We start from the raw sequence: 22514 nt of genomic DNA on the forward strand, positions 1-22514 counted from the left end.
AAGTACAGCCTTGCAAAATGGCGTTACTGCTGCTAAGCTGGGGTCTTTCAAGCTTAGACAAGGAGTCTTTTAGGACTTGATTTAAACCATAGTAATGGGTATAGATAGCAAGACTTAGATGTGTTAAATGCTTGGAAAGTAAACTCAGGTGGAAGCATAGAGGGAGTACACAAATAGTGATAAAGAAACACAGTACTTTGTGGTTTTGAGAAACTGGGAGAGTAAAAAATGTCATGAGTAGAAGTATCACTAAAAGGGGCAATTCAGTTTTAGGGAGGCATGTGTGCCTTACTTTACTATTTGGTTAAAGATGAGGAGGTTATAGAAGAATCAGGTGTCACTTGAATGAATATATGGGACTGGAGATTTGAAAAGTGGGCAGGATACAAGATAGAAAATTTAGATTTGTACTCATCAATGTGACATGAACCATGAATGGGGTAGATGGGTTTTCTGAAAGTTTGGCAAAGCCATTCCTTCCTCTTTTGCTTATCTTACCTGAAAACCTAGTGACAACAAACAGAGACATTTATCCTTTCTTAAAATAATTGTTACTATTCCATGTGTATGACTTTTCTGCCTGAGTGTGTATCTGTATGTTACATGTGTACCTGGAGCTCACAAAGGGCCTCAGCCTTCCTGAAACTGGACTTACAGACAGTTGTGAGATGTCATGTGAGTGCTGGGAATTGAACCTGACTGTCTGTGAGACTAGCTTGTGCTCTTAACAGCTGAGCTATCTCCCCAGCCCCCACAGCATTTCTTAAACGTGTCCCAACTCAGATACAATGATCAAGAGGTGTGCATTTAGGATCCTTGGGTTTCATCAAAATATTATTGTACTGTTGTATTATTGTTTTAATATTGGAAGCTAGAAGCACATCCTCATACCCAATATCCCAGCTTGAGTCTAAATTTATTACTGATGATGACTCAGAATTGGGAGGACTTGAAATTGACCTACCAGGACTTTATTGATAAGCAAACATGAATTACCCATGTGGAAAAAAAAGTTCTTCTAAAATAGCGGGTGTCAACCCAGAAGTCTTAAAGGATCCCAATGCTCAGAATGCTTATGTCTAGTTCATGAGAGCCTCTGAAGTTGATACCTGAACATACCATTATTCATTAAATTTCCACAGGTAATTCTCTCTATGTAGCCAAGTTTGAGAATGCCTACTCTAGAAAATGAGAGCCTAGAGATTTATAGATGTAGGTCAATAATACTGAGCAGCGTGGGAAGGAAAAGTATGCTCAAGGAAACATATTGCCAGCAACTAAACTGAATGTAGGCTCACCTTCTGAGAACCATACATGAGACTGCACCTCAATTGCCATATCTGAGATCTAGGTACAAAAGAGCCACAAGAAGAGAGTAAAAGCTGATCTGTCACAACAAACTTATTCAGATTGCAAAAGTGCAAGCAGCCAACACTGGCATTGGCAACAGCACTGTTGTGTTTGTACTAGTGTTCTCTTCATTCATCAAAATGTTTACTGAGAGTCAGTGCTATACACAAGGTATTAACATACTTGCTGAACATAGCACAGCCAACAAGGCATATCAAGATTGAGAGAAATCTTCTGGCTGGAGACGAGCAAAACCAACACAAGGCATTGCTTACTATTATGTGGAGTTTTATAAATACAATAGTGCTGTAGGTCGACGTCATTATGAAGGCGAGGACTGGAACAAGTTAGATCAAGGCCATGATTGGACAGTAAAAGAATAAGGCGGGGACAAACTTTTTGTAGGGTGGGAGAGAGGGAGAAGGAGAAGGAGGGAGAATCAAAATGAAGACTGAGAAGGATGACCCAGATTCGGGTGGTCCTGAATTGCCAAGGTAGCTGGGATGGATTTCTGTAGACAAATTTATCTTATCTAGGTAGGCAGTTTATATCCTTATCAATTGGTTGTAAGTTTGTTGTGTGGATGTATTGTACATTGCATATTTAATATATAAATCTGGTTGTTGGGTTACAGTTTGTTGAGTCTTGATATTACTGGGTAGCTGGGACCAGAGATCCCCCCTGGCCAGGGCTGGCCAGGGTGACCAGCAATAGAAGCAGAGAGACTCATGGAGCCAGAAGATAGTTAGGCCAATGTGGCATGGTGCCTCACTGAAGCCATTGGCTGCTGAAATAAATTAATGTTAGTTCTATATGGCCCTACAGTGCCAGAACTAATGCCAGGGAGCAACTGCCCGGATCAGAGAGTATCAGGAGCCCATCATGGAGCCTTGACACACTGGAACTGGTCGTGCTGCTTTTTATTTTAATTATACCACAACATAATTCAAAGGAAAATGAGTGGGTATCCCTTTGATTGGCAAGTCACAGAAGTTTGCTATTTACTGAGGTAGCATTAAAGGTATGTGATTACTGACAATAAAGAGAGAACTATATGAAGCACATAAGAATAACAGTCTGCTGTAAAGAACAGAGGCTGCAATAAATCTCAAGGAAGAAGCAAATTTGGCTTGTCTGAGAAACAGAAAAGAAACCAGTATGACTAGATCAGGCAGATTGGAGAAAGTATTAACACAAGGCAAAAGTTATAGAGGTGGCTAAAGGATAGGTCATATACAACTTGTAAAGCCATGACAAGGAGCCTGAACATAATTATTTACTAACTTGTTTTTGAGATGAGAAATACGAAGAGATCCTATTTCTATTTTTTTTTCTTTTCTTTTTTTCATCTTTTATTAACTTGAGTATTTCTTATTTTACATCGATTGTTATTCCTTCCCGATTTCTGGGCCAACATCCCCCTAACCCCTCCCCCTCCCCTTCTATATGGACTTCCCCTCCCTGTCCTCCCTCCATTAATACCCTCCCCGCAACAATCACGTTTACTGTGGGTTCAGTCTTGGCAGGACCAAGGGCTTCCCCTTTGACTCTTACTAGGCTATTCATTGCTACCTATGCAGTTGGAGCCCAGGGTCAGTCCATGTATAGTCTTTGGGTAGTGGCTTAGTCTCTGGAAGCTCTGGTTGGTTTGCATTGTTGTTCATATGGGGTCTCGAGCCCTTCAAGCTCTTCCAGTCCTTTTCTGATTCCTTCAATGGGGTCCCATTCTCAGTTCAGTGGTTTTGGGTTGGCATTCGCCTATGTATTTGCTGTATTCTGGTGTGTCTCTCAGGAGAGATCTACATCTGATTCCTGTTGGCCTGCACTTCTTTGCTTCAACCATCTTATCTAGTTTGGTGGCTGTGTATGTATGGTCCACATGTCGGGCAGGCTCTGAATGGGTTTTCCTTCTGCCTCTGTTCTAAACCTTGCCTCCCTATTCCCTGCCAAGGATATTCTTGTTCCCCTTTTAAAGAAGGAGTGAAGCATTCGCATTTTGGTCATCCTTCTTGAGTTTCATGTGTTCTGTGCATCTAGGGCAATTCAAGCATTTGGGCTAATAGCCACTTATCAATGAGTTCATACCATGTGTGTTTTTCTGTGATTGGGTCACCTCACTAAGGATGATATTTTCCAGTTCCCTCCATTTGCCTATGAATTTCATAAAGGCATTGTTTTTGATAGCTGGGTAATATTTCATTGTGTAGATGTACCACATTTTCTGTATCCATTCCTCTGTTGAAGAGCATCTGGGTTCTTTCCAGCTTCTGGCTATTATAAATAAGGCTGCTATGAACATAGTGGAGCATGTGTCTTTGTTATATGTTGGGGCACCTTTTGGGTATATGCCCAAGAGAGGTATAGCTGGGTCCTCAGGTAGTTCACTGTCCAATTTTCTGAGGAACCTCCTGACTGATTTCCAGAATGGTTGTTCCAGTCTGCAATCCCACCAACAATGGAGGAGTGTTCCTCTTTCTCCACATCCTCGCCAGCATTTGCTGTCTCCGGAGTTTTTGATCTTAGCCATTCTGACCGGTGTGAGATGAAATCTCAGGGTTGTTTGGATTTGCATTCCTTTATGACCTAAAAGATGTTGAACATTTTTTTAGGTGTTTCTCAGCCATTCGGCATTCCTCAGCTGTGAATTTTTTTTATTAGCTCTGAACCCCATTTTTTAATAGGGTTATTTGTCCCTGCAGTCCTAACTTCTTGAGTTCTTTGTATATTTTGGATATAAGCCCCTCTATCAGTTGTAGGATGGGTAAAGATCTTTTCCCAGTCTGTTAGTTGCCGTTTTGTCCTAACAACAGTGTCCTTTGCCTTACAGAAGCTTTGCAGTTTTATAAGATCCCATTTGTCGATTCTTGATCTTAGAGCATAAGCCACTGGTGTTTTGTTCAGGAAATTTTCTCCAGTGCCCATGTGTTCAAAATGCTTCCCCACTGTTTCTTCTATTTTTATTTTAAATGGCTATTCATATTGTTGTAGAAATTTTAATACTTTGACTACTTAAATATTCATATTTATTGTTGCAATATTTACAATAGGGATGAAATGGAAACAACCTAAATATACATCTATGGATAAATGAATAAAACAAATTATATATATTCATAAAAAGCAATCAAAACATGTTTACATGAAAATGGTAGGCTAAGTAGAAGAACCCAGACTCTAACACAAATATAAATTCTTTCTTATAGTCAGAATATAGACTTAAAATTATTTATATGTGTGTGTGTGTGTGTGTGAGAGAGAGAGAGAGAGAGAGAGAGAGAGAGAGAGAGAGAGAGAGAGAGAGAGAGATCAACTAAGAAAGAATCAGAGGAAGTATCTCTCAAGGGATATAGGATATTGAGAGCATAATGGAAGATAATTGATAAGAAAGGAGAAGGCGGGACTAACTAGGGTAAGCGAAAGAACTAGTCAGAGAGGAAGCATATAGGTGAAGTGTAAACTTAAGTGTTCTTTGGAAGGTTGTTTGGATGGTGTTTTGCTGGAGTAAACACATGATAGAACATTTAGCTGAAGTGGACACAGGTGAAAGGCTAAGATAGACTCATGAAGGAATGTTTCACTAAAGCAGACACAGGAGAGAGGATGTTCTGCTAAAGCAAGCACGTGAAAGGACATGTGATGAAAGAGTCTTCTCTAACAACACTCATGTATTGGTCTGACTTACACTGCATAGTTGAGCTCAATTTGTCAGAACTTCATAGAGAGAAACATACCAAAAATTTTTGGTGGTGTGCTGCACTTTCTTGCTGCTTCTGGGGATTGAACAGATTGGCAAAGTGATGTTAGCTGAGACGGAGGCACATACTAAGGGAAGTGGTACTGAGGTAAGACTCATGAAGGACACATGATGTTTGGAAGGAGTATAAAAAGGACTCCACAAACAGCACCAGAGGCTGAGATAGGATTGTTTATAGAAGAAGCTGTGCAAAATTTCTTGGTCTTGCAACATTGCTCATCTCCACTTCCTTGACAAAGGCATGGCTAAGAACTCCTGGCATCCTTCTGGATCCCTCCTGCTGAGTCTGGACTGTCTGTGCTAGGTAATCTGACCACTGCTGATTATTGACTGCTACCTTCACTCTACCAAACTGGACTCCTGGCGTATCTGTAAAGTGTTTGTGAATAGATCGAGCTATCATTGCTAACCTGTGAACAAATTGCCTATTTTCAGACAAAACAGATAGGAATTGCTCCAAGGAACCCTTTCTAAACAGGTCTACTTCCCCTTTATCCTTTCTTTTCCATTAGCTCTGTTGGGTGGTGGGCTAAAAGGGAAGTTACAGCATTTAGGATTCATCATTAAAAATAGGCATTGAGGTACCTAAATCCTGAGGGGGAGGGAGCTGGAGTATCTGAAGTGTGGACTATCCTGAGAGCTGAGGGGAGACCACCACGTCTGCTCACATTCCTGGTTCAAGAGGAACCTGCCCGGAGCCCTCTGGACACAAAAACCCAGGGGCAGTATGGGACAAGACCCATCCTGTTTCTCTCTATGCCCAGAGCTGACCTGGTCCCACAGCTCTCTGTGCCCAGATACTAATGGGAGAAAGCCGGTCTCTGACTGTGCTGACATGCAGGGTTACAGGAGGGTCAAGCTACTCTCAGAGACAAGACCAACTAACACCAGAGACAATCATATGGCAAGAGGCAAGCACAGGAAACTAAGCAACAGAAACCAAGTCTACTTGGCATCATCAGAGCCCAGTCTTCCTACCAAAGCAAATACTAAATATCCAAACACAGTGGAAAAGCAAGATTTGGATTTAAAATCACATCTCATGATAATGATAGAGGGCTTTAAAACAGACATAAATATCTCCCTTAAAGAAATACAGGTAAACAAGTAGAAGCCCTTTTATAGAGGAAACACAAGAATCCTTTAAAGAATTACAAGAAAACACTACCATCCAAGGATTTGAAACATAACCATCCAAAATCTAAAGTTGAAATAGAAACAATAAAGAAATCACAAAGGGAGACGACCCTGAAAATAGAAAACCTAGGAAAGAGATCAGGAGTCATAGATACAAGCATCACCAACATAGTACAAGAGATAGAAGAGAGAATCACAGAGGCAGAGGATATCATAGAAAACATTGACACAACTGTCAAAAATAAACCCTGCAAAATACAAAAAGCTCCTAACCCAAACCATGCAGGAAAGCCAGGACACAATGAGAAGATCAAGCCTAAGTATAATAGGTAGAGAAAAGAGTGAAGATTTCCAACTTAAATTGTCAGTAAATAACTTCAACAAAATTATAGAAGAAAACTTCCCTAAGCTAAAGAAAGAGATGCCCATAAATATAAAAGAAGCCTACAGAACTCCAAAGAGATTGGACCAGAAAAGAAACTCCTCCCGTCACATAATAGTCAAAACCAAATGCACAAAACAAAGAAAAAATATTAAAAGCAGTAAGGGGAAAAGGTCAAGTAACATATAAAGGCAGACCTATCAGAATCACACCAGACTTTTCGCCAGAAACTATGAAGGCCAGAAGATCCTGGACTGATGTCCTACAGACACAAAGAGATCACAAATGCCAGTCCAGGCTAATTTATCCAACAAATCTCTCAATTAACATGGATGGAGAAACCAAGATAATCCATGACAAACCAAATTTACACAATATCTTTCTACAAATCCAGTCCTACAAAGGATAATAGATGGAAAACTCCAACACAAGGAGGGAAACTATACCCTAGAAAAGCAAGAAAATAATCTTCTTGCAGCAAACTTAAAAGAAGAGAGCCACACAAACATAATTCTACCTGTAACAACAAAACGACAGGAAAACAATATTATTTAATATCTTTTAACACCAATGGACCCAATTCCCCCAATAAAAAGACATAGACTAACAGACTGGATACATAAAGAGGACCCAGCATTTTTCTGCACACAAAAAAACACCTCAGTGACAAAGACAGACACTACCTCAGAGCAAAAGGCTGGAAAACAATTTTCCAAGCAGATGATCTCAAGAAAAAAGCTGGAGTAGCCATTTAATATCCAATAAAATTGACTTTCAAACAGTTATCAAAAAAGGTAAGGAAGGACACTTCATATTCGTCTGAGGAAAAATCACCAAGATGAACTCTCAATCCTGAATATCTATGCTCCAAAAGCAAGTGTACCTACATTCATAAGAGAAACCATATTAAAGATCAAACACACATTGAAGCTCACACAATAATAGTGGGAGATTTCAACACCCCACTCTCATCAATGGACAGATCATGTAAACAGAAACACAGTGAAACTAACATAAGTTATGAACGAAAAGGATTGAATAGGTATCTACAGAACGTTTCATCTTAAACCAAAGAATGTGCGTTCTTCTCAGCACCTCATGGTACATTCTTCAAAACTGACCATATAATTGGTTACAAAACAACCCTTAACCAATACAAGAAGATTGAGATAATCCCATGCATCCCATCAGACCACTATAGCCTAAAGTTGGTCTTCAGTCACAGCAAAAGCAACAGAAAACCCACGTACATGTGGAAACTGAACAATGTTCTACTCAATGAAAGCTTGGTCAGGGAAGAAGTAAAAAAGAAATTAAGACTTTTTAGAATTTAATGAAAATGAAGGCACAACATACCCAATCTTATGGGGCACAATGAAAGCAGCACTAAGAGGAAAACTCATAGAGCCTCCAAAAAGAAACTGGAGAGAGCATACACTAGCAGTTAGATAGCACACCATAAAGTTCTATAACAAAAAGAAGCAAATACACCCAAGCTACATAGATGGCAGAAAAGAATCAAACTCGGGCTGAAATCAACCAAGTAAAAACAAAAAGAACTATATAAAGAATCCACAAAACCAGGAGCTGGGGCTTTGAGAAAATCAGCAACATAAATAAACCCTTAGCCAAACTAACCAGAGGACACAAAGAAAGTATCCAAATTAACAAAATCAGAAATGAAAAGGGAGGCATAACAAAAGAAATCTGAGGAAATTTAAAAAAAAATCAACAGATCATACTACAAAAGTCTATGGTCAAAAAACTGGAAAATCTGGATGAAATGGACAGTTTTCTAGAGAGATACCAGGTACCAAATATTAATCAGGATCAGGTAAAACATCAAAACCATCCCATAACTCCTAAAATAGTAGCAGCAGTTATCAAAAGTCTCCCAAACAAAAAAAATGCCAAGGACCAGATGGGTTTAGTGCAGAATTCTATCAGAACATCAGAAAAAACCTCATACCAATATTCTCCAAATTATTCCACAAAGTAGAAACAGAAGGAACACTACACAATTCCTTCTATGAAGCCACAATTACGCTTATACTTAAACAACACAAAGGCCCAATAAAGAAAAAGAACTTCAGACCAGTTTTCCTTATGAATATCTACACAAAAAATACTGAATAAAATTCTCACAAGTAGAATCCAAGAAAATATGAAAATAATCATTCATCATGATAAAGTAGGCTTCATCTCATGGATGCAAGTATGGCTCAATATTCAGAAATCCATCAACATAATCCACTATATAAACAAACTCAAAGTAAAAAAAAAACACATATCATCTCATTAGATGCTGAGAAAGCATTTGACAAAATTCAACAGCCCTTCATGGTAAAAGTCTTCAAAAATCAGGAATTCAAGGCCCATACCTAAACATTGTAAAAGCTGTGTACAGCTAGCTAACCAGTAGCCAATATCAAACTATATAGAGAGAAACTTGAATCAATCGCACTAAAATCAGGGACTAGACAAGGCTGCCCATTCTCCCCCTACCTATTCAATATAGTACTCATAGCCATAGCCAGAGCAATCAGAGAACAAAAGCAAGAAAAAGAAATACGAATTGGGAAGGAAGAAGTCAAAATATCACTATTTGCAGATGAAATGATAGTATACTTATGTGACCTGAAGAGCCTGATAAACACCTTCAGCAAAGTGGCTGGATATAAAATTGACTGAAAGAAATCAGTAGCCTTCCTCTACTCAAAGGATAAACAGGCTGAGAGTGAAATTAGAGAAACCACAGCCTTCACAATAGTCACAAATAACATAAAATACCTCTGTGTGACTCTAACCAAGCAAGTGAAAGATCTGTATGACAAGAACTTCAAGTCTCTGAAGAAAGAAATTTAATAAGATCTCAGAAGATGGAAAGATCTCCCATGCTCGTGGATGGGCAGGATTTATATAGTAAAAATGGCCATTTTGCCAAAAACAATCTAAAGATTCAATTCAATTCCCATCAAAATTCCAAATCAGTTTTTCATAGTTAGAAAGAGCAATTTAGAAGTTCATTTAGAATAACAAAAAACCCAGGATAGTGGAAACTATACTCAACAATAAAAGAAATTCTGGGGGAATCACCATCCCTTACCTCAAGCTGCATTACAGAGAAACAGTGATAAAACAAAACAAAACAAACAAAAAAAACCCAGTATGGTATTGGTACAGAGACAGGCAGATAGATCAATGGAATAGAATTAAAGACCCAGAAATGAACCCATACACCTATGGTCACTTGATCTTTGACAAAGGAGCTAAAACTGTCCAGTAGAAAAAAAATAACATGGTGCTGGTTCAACTGGCAGTCAGCTTGTAGAAGAATGCAGTTGACACATTCTTATCACTCTGTACAAAGATCAAGTCCAAATGGATCAAGGACTTCCATATAAAACCAGATACAGTCAAATTAATAGATGAAGAAGTGGGGAAAGATCCTGGAACACATGGGCACTGGGGAAATTTTCTTGAACAAAACACCAGCGGCTGATGCTCTAAGATCAAGAATTGACAAATGGGACCTCACAAAATTGCAAAGCTTCTGTAAAACAAAAGACACTGTCATTAGAACAAAATGGCAACCAACAGAGTGGGAAAAAAAATATATATATATATATATATATATATATATATATATATAGAGAGAGAGAGAGAGAGAAAGAGAGAGAGAACTCAAGAAGTTAGACTCCAGAGAATCAAATAACCCTATTAAAAATGGGGTACAGAGCTAAACAAAGAATTCTCAGCTGAGGAATATCCAATGGCTGAGAAGCACCTAAGGAAATGTTCAATATCCTTAGTCATCTGAGAAATGCAAATCAAAACAACCCTGAGATACCACCTTACACAAGTCAGAATGGCTAAGATAAATATTCGGGTGACAACAGATACTGACAAAGATGTGGAGAAAGAGGCACAATCCTCTATTGTTGGTGGGATTATAAGCTGGTACAACTACTCTGGAAATCAATTGGGAGGTTCCTCAGAAAATTGGATATAGTAATTACTACCTGAGGACCCAGCTATACCACTCCTGGGTATATACCCAAAAGATGCACATCATATCATGAGGACATGATCCACTATGTTCATAGAAGCCATATTTATAATAACCAGAAGCTGTAAAGAACCCAGATGTCCTTTACTAGATGAATGGATACAGAAAATATTGTACATCTACACAATGGAGTACTAATTCTTTGGCAAGTGGATGGAACTAGAAAATATCATCCTGAGTAACGTAACCCAATCACAAAAAACACACATGTTATGCACTCACTGAGAGGTGAATATTAGCACAAAAGCTCCGATTACCCAAGATACAGTCCACAAACCACATGAAACTCAAGAAGAAGGACGGCCAAAGTGTAGATCCTTCAGTCCTTCTTAGAAGGTGGTAACAAAAATATTCACAGGAGGAGATATGGAGTCAAAGTTTGGAGCAGAGACCGAAGGAATGGCCATTCAGAGCATCCCCTACCTGGGGATCCAGCCCATATACAGTCACCAAACCCGGAAAATATTGCTGATTCTGAGAAGTGCAGACTGACAGGAGACTGATATAACTGTCTCCTCAGAGGCTCTGCTAGAGTATGACAAATACATAGGCAAATGCTAGCAGACCACCATTCAACTGAGAATGTGGTCCCCATTAACAGAGTTAGAGAAAGGATTGAAGGAGCTGAAGAGGTTTGCAACTCCATAAGAATGACAATAACAACCAACCAGAGCTCCCAAGTGCTCAACCACCATCCAAAGAGTACACATCGACAGACCCATGGCTCTAGCTCCACATGTAGCAGAGGATGGCCTTGTTGGGCACCAATGGAGTAGAAGCCCTTGGTCTTGCCAAAGCTGGAGTCCCCAGTATAGGGGAATATCATGGTAGGGAGGTGGGACGGGGTGGGTGGTTGGGTGAAGGAATACCCTCATAGAAGAAGAGGAAGAGGGAATGGGACAGGGTGGTTATGGACTGGAAACCAGGAAAGGGGATAACATTTGAAATGTAAATAAAAAACAACAAAAAGTGGTCTGAGGAATCACTCCCAGGAGATCTGTCATGTAGTAGTATTTTCAAAGTATGTAGTTTAATCACAGCTATGGAATTCTGCTTTATAAATTTATCTGAAAATGATAAAATATGATATATTTTCAAGAGATATATAGGAATAAATAAGCCTTCTCAAATAAAGTTTATTTAAAAATAGGCTTTAAAAAATTAAAGTTGCGTATAGGAGAGAGCAACAGGGAAAATAAGGATTGAGAACATACTGGCACACTGCGTGAAGATGGTATGATGAAACTTTAGTCTGTATGCTAACCTAAAAATTAGGTAAAGAAAAGAAATGCAGTATGGATTAGCTTGTTGCAGGAATACAACTATGAAAACCAATTAGTAGGATGCTTGTAACAACACAAATGAGATATGATATTGACTAGTAAGACATTGAGGAGTTAGTATATTTGAGGTATATTTAAATGTTGAAACAATATTTGTGTGTGTATATATGTATATGTATTTATGTATAATGTATTATCAATCTATCATCTACCTTGATTTGTGTGTGTGTGTGTGTGTGTAAAGAAAGATATATAAGCGGGATATATCTATTATATGAAGAGCCCAGTTCCAGTTATGGGCTACTTCTTCTCTGGTTTTTGGTCAGTGAATTCCTATAAACTCTCTTAACATTGAATTCTTGGTTACATTCCAGAATTGATATTCTTAAATGATTTTTTTTAAAAAATCCTTTGAAAATATGCCCAAGAGGAGTGTTTTGGTGGTTTGAATAAAATGCCTCTATACTCATATATTTGAATGCTTAGTCAGTGTGGCCTTGTCAAAGGAGGTGTGGCCTTGTTGAAGAATGTGTGCAACTAGCATGATTTTTGAGGTTTCAAAAGCCCATGCCAGCCCCCACCACACACAACACACTGTCTGCCTGTCTAATGTAAAGAAATGAGGTTATTTTTTGTTTTTGTTTTTACTATTGGTAGGAGCATAATTGGGAACACTCTTCTTAACAGACGTGGGCTTGTGTGTGTTTTTTTGTGTGTGTGTGTGTGTGTGTGTGTGTGTGTGTGTGTGTGTGTATCTAACAGAGCCTTAAGTGAGTTTTTTCTCAATCTTGAAATTCTTTTGCTAGAATACCAGTTTTAATACACACTGGCACAGATGCACAAAGTAAAAGTAAATGGTCATCGAAACTGTTATATTTGCACAAGTAAATGTATACACTTGTTTAAAAATGATGGATGGGCACGGAAAGATGCTTTTGTCCAATTCTTACATTTTAATAAAACATGTTGATCAATATTTATGATTTTCCATATTTAAAATAAACACAAGTATTTTGTATTTGGAAATTGCAAAGGGAATCAGGCATGATGGCATATACTTTCAATCCAAGAATTTGGTAACCAAAAGTAGGAGTTCATGGCCACCCTCTACTATATCATGAACCATTCATTGGCCCTTCTAGGATTTTCCTGTACATTTTGAATCATACTAATATTATCAGGATAACTGTATTATGCAACTAACATGTCTACCTTCACTATACTTTAACAGGACCACAATTGATTTCATTGATTCTATACCATTTTAATTATATATGCCACATAAACAATATTAAGTGTTTGTTCAATTCATGCTTTTTTGGTCTAATTTTATGTTTTACAAGTATGAGTATGTGAATGGGAATTTATTAGGATATCTTTCTGGCTAAGTGTGGGAGTTTCTTGTTGTAGAAGAGTGTAGCCTATGTATGGATAACTCTCATTAGACAAGTTGAAAACCCTTTGGAAGATTATCCATCTTCTCATTTTCTTTTCATTTTCTATTCAGAATACCCTTGACATTTGCTATGCATATTTTACTTAATACCTTTTTGATCTAACTAGTGGGTTATTATAATCCTATCTGATCCTAGATGGATACAATATTTCAGTTATTGATATTTCTTGGGGTGAAGCAGTATCTCAGATTCCTGGGACTTTATGTTCTCTGATAGGTTCTCAGCTTGTTGTTTTAACCTATGCTAGATATAGAAGTTTAAAAATTCTACAAATACTATTCTTGTTTGTTAAAAATAGAGTTTTCTGATTTGCATAGTATCTTTAACTGGTGGTGTCTTGTGTATAAAAGAAACTTAAAAGAATTTTGAAGTAACATGTCTTTACCTAGTACCTCCCAGCACTGTGTACTTTGGCCAAAACCAAATTAAAGAGTAAGGCAATGCATTTTGAAAGAAATTTAATTAAATAGTTCTTTCTATAGATTTGAAATTTGGTTTTAATAACTTAGGAGCATGTTAGAGTAAGCCAGGCAAGAATAAAAGTAGATGAAGATGGAAATTTTATTTATTGGCATGATGTGGCTGCTTCCCCCCCCCTCCTCCTCCTCCTCCTCCTCCTTCTCCTTCTTTCCTCCTCCTTCTCCTTCTCCTCCTCCTCCTTCTTTCTCCTTCTCCTCCTCCTCCTCTTCCCTCCTCCTCCTCCTCTTCTTTCTTCTCCACCACCACCACCATCTCCTCCTCCTTTTCCTCCTCCTCCACCTGCTCCTCTTCCTCCTCCTTCCTTTTCTTCATCTTTTTCCTCCTTCTCCACCTCCTTCTTGCTTTAAGCATTTATGAAAATTTAGTGAATCTATTATGTTGCTTCAAACATTAGGACATAATTCCCTTCTGAAAAAAAAAACCAAAAATCTCTTCTGTATTTCCAACACAAAATTTGACCTTTATGATGACAGCCTACTTTGGAAATTTTTTCTTCCCCAGAACTTTAGAGTACCCCAATCACACCATATCAGTGTAGGATAGTTTTACTTTTAGCAGCCTGTTCACTGACCAATAATTATGATTTACTAAGGCTGACGGTTTTGGAGAAACTCTGTTTCTCTTTTGAGTGGTCATGCCTCCTACTGACTTTCTAAAAGTAATTTGGGGGTATTTGTTGAAGTTAATCTTCTTGTTGAAATATGCCACCATCTTGCCAATGGCACCATAGTTGTACCTCTTGTGCCTTGAAGGTTCTTGGTTTTCCATGCTCTGTAAGACATGTCAGTCTTTGAGATAAGCAAGCCTTCTTTCTTTATAAAGGATATTAGAATGGAAAACTAGGGGCTCTCCAGTAATTGGTTAACTTCCTTAACAGTGTAGGGGGATTTCCACTCTAAAATAATTGATTCTTTGTTCAGCTGATATTTCTGCCAAAGTGATTGTTTGTATCACTAGGCTTTCTTAAATGAACGTTTCTGACTTTATTCAGGGATGACACTCGAAACAATCAAGCAGTAGAAATATTCAAGAATACTAAAACTTTGGTCAGAAAATTGTTAAGAAATCCCATCTACTGACTTTTCAGAACATGTGATACAAAGCAGAGGGTATTCTATATCTTCAAGACACATCTGGAAATATTCTTTCAGCTTAGCAATACTTAAATATAGACTATAGAACAAGAAAGTTGAATTTAAGTAACTCTAGATTAATTAAAGTTGGCATAATGTCAGATATAGAGGTTTATGGTAGTTACATATGATTATACTCTGAGGCTACAGTGTTCTAGAAAATTACAAGGATTATATTTTTTCATCTTTATAAAGGGTACCAGAATATTAGGACCACTTATTTAGTGAAAAGGGTCCTTATTTCACATTTTCCACGTAAATAAAGATTAGAATATATGCTTAGATGAAATCATTGAGTTACAGAATAACATGTAGATACACATTCATAGAAGCATATGGATTGCTCTTTTAACAAAAATGGAAAGGAAAATTATAAGTTTGGACTTCATAAAAATTTTAAAATTTGAAAAGCATATACTAACATAAATTAAATAAAAAATGGCAAAGCTGTGTTAATATGTTAATTAAATATGCTTATTAATTAATAAGAAGAGCACAAAATAGAATAATGGACAAAGATTAAATAGAATATTCACAAAAACAAATTATAAAAGCTTAACTTCCAAAGTACTTGGAAAGATAAACTAAAAGGTTTACATAATAAAATATTATATGAAATAAATTTGCCTAGATCTGTGCGTGCTGTTGAAATCCTGTGAACAAGGACAATCATTACTGACAGTTTAAGTTGGTATGGTGTTTTGGAGGGTTATTTGATAATATGCTTAAGGCATTAAATTGTATGTGACATTAATTTCTTTGAAGTATCTTCTAATGTATTTTTAATTTTGTTAATCTGAAATTTTCTACCAATAAGTACATTCAGGAAATGGAGAGGGTAAACCCTACTTTGAGAAGAAGAGAACATTTTGTTATCTGTGTAGTAATAAGTGAACTATAGTTCTGGTTACTGGAAAAAGCTTCCTAGGAAGGAAATGTAGATGATTATTAATAAGTTCAGACAATTCTTAAAGCATTAGAGCCAGTTCCTTGCATTGCAAAAGATAAATTCGGCTATTATACATAAATTAGTTTATTTTAAAGAAATAGCCCAGCAAGAGATCAAATATGAACCCTCACAGAAACACATAAAACCAAAAATTCATTGTAGTGGTTTTAAAAATAGGAAAATCTTGTAGGATGATGTCATTATGCAGGTGAAGGCAGGTACAAAATAGAACAAGGCCTGTCATTGGATGAGAAGGAAAGATAGGCAGGAAAAAAGTTTTAGAGAAGAGGAGGAAACATGGAGGGGGGGAAGCATAGATGCAGATGTTAAGATTCTTCTCTGCACCTTTACAGGTTGTTATGAATATTCTTAAAGGATGGATGTGTACAGAATTTTGTGTATCTAGATGAGCAAACTGTATGTTATCTAGGTGGGTAATTATCAATTGGATCAGAGGTTATTGTGTTGTATGTTCTTTCATGTAGTGATTTAATTGAATTTAAGACAGTGTGTGGTGGCTAGAGACACTAGACTGCCCAGAATTGGGATGTGTAGTCTGGCATGGTGGCAACCTGCCTTGGGAACTAGATGGGTAGAGAGATTGTTGCCAGGCTCAGAGAGTAGCCATTGGCAGTGTGATATGGAATAGAGCAAAGCAGGTGAGACACTTTGCTGACTGAGCTGAAGATATCTACCAGATATCATGGGGCACTATGGTGCCGGAACTTGTGCAGGATAAAAGATAGCATTTTTTATAATTTTACAGCAACAAGATCTGAAAACAACTCAATCATTGAACATATGGTCACATTACAATAAGTTAAAAATGAGATGACCTCAGTTGTTAAAAAGCAAGGAATTACTGTTAACACATAACCCACAATTGGAAAATTCCATACTTCAAGTATAGGTTGTAGTTAAAATATAAGCTCTCTAATACTATTGTGCAAAATTATAGTACCTTTAGGCTGCATGTATGATCAAGGGTTATGTGTTTAGACTTGGGTCTCATGTATAAATGACCTTCTTATGTATGCAAACTATGGTGATTTGGGGGAAAATGACCCAAACAGGCCCATAATGAATGACACTATGGAGGTGTAGCCTTTTTCAAGTAGGTGTGGCCTTATTGGAGGAAGAGATCAGCTTTGAGGGCTTGGATGCCCAAACATGCCCAGCGTGGCTGTCTGTCCTGCTGCCTGTGGATCAAGATGTAGAGCCCCCGGATCCTTCTCCAGCACCATGTCTACCTGCACGCTGCCATGCTTCCCACCATGATGATAATGAACTAAACCTCTGAAGCTGTAAGCCAGCCCCAAGTGAATGCTTCTCTTTACAAGAATTGCCTTGGTCACGGTATCTCTTTACAACAAAACCCTAACCAAGAAATTGGTGCACCAAGAAATGGGGAGACCTGGTGGGGTGGGTGGGGGACATCCACTTGGAGACAAGGGAGGAGGTGTGGTATATGGAATGGTTGGAGGGTGGACCAGGAGTAGGATAAAGTCTGGACTGTGAAAAAGATTAAAGAATAAAAATAAATAAAAAATAAAAAAGCAAGGAATTGGCAAAGGAATTATATACAAGACCTGTTGTTTAAGAAAGACAATGAGACAGGCTCTGCCTTCCAGAAGACCAGGTAGGTTACCCATGGACGTTTTCACTCTCTCTGTTCTTCCAGACCCAATCCTCAGGACTGTCCCTAGCAGTGTCACAGAACACCAGCTTCAGCATACCATCCTCCCTGTCCACATATCCTCTGGATCCTACAGACCATCCCCCCTTCATCACTGTATCCCAGCCTCAACTCAAGAGGACACCCTCCTGATCCACCATAGTCCATATCTGCCAGAAGACCAGGTAGGTTGCTTGTGGACCTTCTCTCTTGGTATTGCTGAATATACTAACCTGGGCTTGTATCTGTGGTCTCTTAGAGTCTATAGCACATCTGTCTAAGACCATCTAGCTTTTAAAGTATCTATTGAGAAGACAGGCACAAATCTAAATAGGTCTGGTGGCTGCACATGGGATGAATCCCCAGGTGGTGCAGTCTCTGACCTTTCCTTGGTGTTTTTCCCTTGAAACTTTTAATATTCTTTCTTTATTCTCGTGTATTTAGTGTTTTGATTATATTTTTGCATATTTTCATGGGATATTTTATGTATTTACATTTTAAATGTTATTGCCTTTACCTGGTTCCACCTCTCCCATCCCTCCTTCCCTGCTTCTATGAAGATGTTCTTCTTCCCACCAACCCACTCCCACCTCAACACCCTGGCATTCCCCTACACCAGGGAAACAAGCCTTCACAGGACCATGGGCTTCTCTCCCATCGATGCCAGACAATGCCATCCTCTGGTACATATGAGGCTGAAGCCATGAATCCCTCCATGTGTACTCTTTGGTTGGTGATTTAGTCCCTAGGAGCTCTGGGGGGGGGTCTGGTTGACTGACATTATTGTTCTTCCTATGGGGTTGTAAACCCTTTCAGCTCCCCCAGTTCTTCCAACTCCTCCACTGGAGTCCCCTGATGGTTAGCTGCAATCATCCTCATCTATTTCAGTAGGGCTCTGGCAGAGCCTCTCAGGAGACATCCATACCAGGGTCCTGTCAGCAAGCACTTCTTGGCATCAGCAATAGTGTAATAGTGATTGGGTTTGGTGGCTGCACATGGGATGGATCCCCAGGTGGTACAGTCTCTGGATGGCCTTTTGTTCAGTCCCCACTCTACTCTTTGTACCTGTATTTCCTCACATGAGTATTTTGTTCCCCCTTCTAAAAATAACTGAAACATCCACATTTTTTCTTCCTTCTTCTTGAGCTTGGTATAATCTGTGAATTGTATCTTGTGTATTCTGAGCTTTTGGGCTAATAACCACTTATCAGCAAGTGCATACCATTATGTGGCATTGGGACCTGCTTTTCCTGTTGATTCTATTTGGTTTCTATATGTTTCTTGTACCTTCATATGCATTGCTTTCTCTAGGTTAGAAAATTTTTCTTCTATGATTTTGGGCACACCATACCCAGTATTTATACATACAAAAGCACACTTCAACATCAAGGACAGATATTACCTTGGGGTAGAGGATGGATATTTGGATTTTTCAACAAATCCAATACTCAAGATGCTCCCTATTACTGCAACAGAACACAACCTGGAGCCTCCCTTCCCACTGGTCCATGTCTCCTGTGTATTCCACAGAGGGTGCCTTCTAGGCTTCTCCTTCCCCCAGCCTCCAATACCAGCAAGAACTGTCCCTTGAACAAACCAGCTGAGGAGGCAAATAAAACAGGAAATACATAGTCAGCACACTTTCTGAAAATCCAGAGAGGAAACAGAAAGGAATAAAACACCCACCCAACAAAGACAACCCCAGAAATCAGCCCCTAAACTTATAATCACCCTAAATCCAGATGCCTAGACACCAGAGGAGGAGCATAATCAAAAACATCCCAGGCAGTATGTCTCCACCAGAGCCTAGCTATCCTATTACTGCAGGTCCTGAATATTTCAATATAGCTGAAACACAAAAAAGGACCTTTAAGTCAATTATAAGAAGATGATAATGGTCCTTAAAAAGGAAATTAATGACTTCCTTAACGAAATTCAGGTAATCACTAACACTTGGAGGAAATAAATATGATATTTTTAAAGAGCCAAGAAAAAACAATAGTTGAAGGAAATAAAACTTTTCAAGCACTTAAAATGAAAAAACAAAGAATTAATAAAGAAAGCACAAGCAGAGGAAATTCTGGAAATGAAAAATTTAAGAATGAGAAAAGGATCTACAGAGGCAAGCTTCATCAACAGAATAAAAAATGGAAGAAAGAATCTCAGGCATTGAAGACAAGATAGAAGAAACGGACACCTCGGGTAAGGAAAATGTTGAATCTAGAAAACCCAGGGACAAAACATCCTAGAAATCTGGGACACTATGAAAAAAACAAACCTAAAAATATTAGAAATAAATGAAGGTTAAGGATTCCAGCTCAAAGGTCCAGGGAACTTTTTAAAACAAAATCATAGAAGAATTTCTAACCTAAAGAAAGAGATGACTATCAAGGTACAAGAAGCATACAAAAATCCAAACCAAATAGATTCAATGAGAAAGCAGGTATCCAAGCCAATAATAGTCAAAACACTGAACATAAAGTAAAGTAAAAATATTAAAAGCTTCAAGAGAAAAAGACCAAGTAACATATAAAGACAAGTCTACTAAAATTACACCTGGGTTCTCAATGGATACTCTAAAAGCCAGAAGGCCTTGGACAGATGTGCTGCAGACTCTAAGGAACCACAGATACGAGCCCAGATTAGCAAAACTTTCAATTACCAGAGATGGAGAAACAAGATACTTTATGATAAAGTCAAATTTAAACAATATCTACAAATCCAGGCCTACAGAAGGACCCAAGGTGAGTCACTACACCCACTATAACACAGGAAATAAATCATCTGACATCAGCAAAACAAAGAAAAGTCCTCTCCCCTCCCCCCTCTTATCATTATCACCACCAACAACAGCAACAATAACAAGAAAATAGCACGAATTAACAATCATTAGTCATTGATACCTTGTTGCCTGTGTCCTCCTTCCTGCCTGGAGTATCCTTTGGGGGCAGTGGTTGAGAAGGTGCAGAATAAAAAGCTCAGATTTTGGGAGCAGTAGCAGTTCCTGATTGGCTGTCATTGTCTGCCTCACCAATCTCTAGACTCTCAGTCAGGCTTTATTTGGCCCTCTTGTGGAAGTTACCTCCACAGCTGTATGGGACCCACTAGCTGTTTACCAAGGTTTATGTAGAAGTAGCCATCGCCTTGTCAGTGAAGCCTGCTGTTCCTCTCAATACCAATAGTCTTAATTTTACAATAAAAAGACAGAGTAACACTGGGGAGTAACATGGGGAAACTGGATCCATCCTTCTGTATACAAAAGCATCACTCAACATCAAAGATAGACATCACCTTAGGGTAAAGAGTTAGAAAAAGACATTTCAATCAGATGGATCAAAGTAGCAAGATACTATAACCAATTCAATATCAAACAAAATAGACTTCAAACCAAATTTAATTAAAAGAGATGGGGAAGGACACTACATAATTATTAAAGAAGTAACCACAAGTTGACATTTCAACTCTTAACATGAGACCACAGAAGGGTACCAACTGCTGTAAAAGAAACACAACTACAGGTAAAATCACATATTATTTCTCACATACTGATAGTATGAGACTTAAGTACTCCACTCTCACCAAGGCATAGATCATCCAGGCAAAAAGTAAACAGAGAAATACTGGAACTAACAGATGTTATAAACCAAAAGGTCCTAACTGATATTTACAGAATATTTACCCAAATACACACACACACACACACACACACACACACACACACACACACATACCACTTCAGCACCTCATACAATTTTCTCCAAAATTGGCTACACATTCAGGCACAAAGCAAGTCTAAATAGATACAAGAAAATTGAAATAACTCCCCGAATCCTATCGGACCACCATGGTTTAAAACCAGATATCAAGATGTGCCAGGGATCACGTGACCAGAAAATGGAGGCGAATCTGTACTTGCTGTTAACTGCTCCAGAAGGGAGATGCTGAAGAGTCAGCATCGCGCATCCTTCTGTTCCTCCTGCTAGCAAGTCTCCTGTCATCCTTAGAAGCTCACTACTCCCAAACCCTGTGGGAGAGAGACCTCACCGCCTGGACAGGTGGGCACTCCTGAGACTGCAGAGCAGAAGAGACCACCAACACTGCCCACCCCCTGCCCACATCCCTGGCCCAAGAGGAAACTGTACACGGCCTCTGGGTTCCTTGGATAAGGGCACAGAGCAGGAAACCTCTGCGCCTGAGACACCACCAGAACCTGAAGGGACCGACCAGATAAACAGTTCTCTGCACCCAAATCCCGTGGGAGGGAGAGCTAAACCTTCAGAGAGGCAGACACGCCTGGGAAACCAGAAGAGACTACACTAGGCCCACATCTCTGACTCCAGAGGAAAACACCAAACGCCATCTGGAACCCTGGTGCACAGAAGCTCCCAGAAAGGGCGGCGCAGATCTTCCTGGTTGCTGCCGATGCAGAGAGCTCATAAGCAACACCCCACGAGCAAACTTGAGCCTTGGGACCACAGGTAAGACAAACCTTCCAGCTCCAAGTGACCTGCCTGGTGAACTCAAGACACAGGCCCACAGGAACAGCTGAAGACCTGTAGATAGGAAAAACTACACGCCCGAAAGCAGAACACACTGTCCCCATAACTGGCTGAAAGAAAACAGGAAAACAGGTCTACAGCACTCCTGACACACAGGCTTATAGGGCAGTCTAGCCACTGTCAGAAATAGCAGAACAAAGTAACACTAGAGATAATCTGATGGCGAGAGGCAAGCGTAGGAACCCAAGCAACAGAATCCAAGACTACATGGCATCATCGGAGCCCAATTATCCTACAAAAGCAAACACAGAATATCCAAACACACCAGAAAAGCAAGATCTAGTTT

This window comes from Rattus rattus, chromosome X, assembly GCF_011064425.1.
Source record: "Rattus rattus isolate New Zealand chromosome X, Rrattus_CSIRO_v1, whole genome shotgun sequence".
NCBI lineage: Eukaryota > Metazoa > Chordata > Mammalia > Rodentia > Muridae > Rattus > Rattus rattus.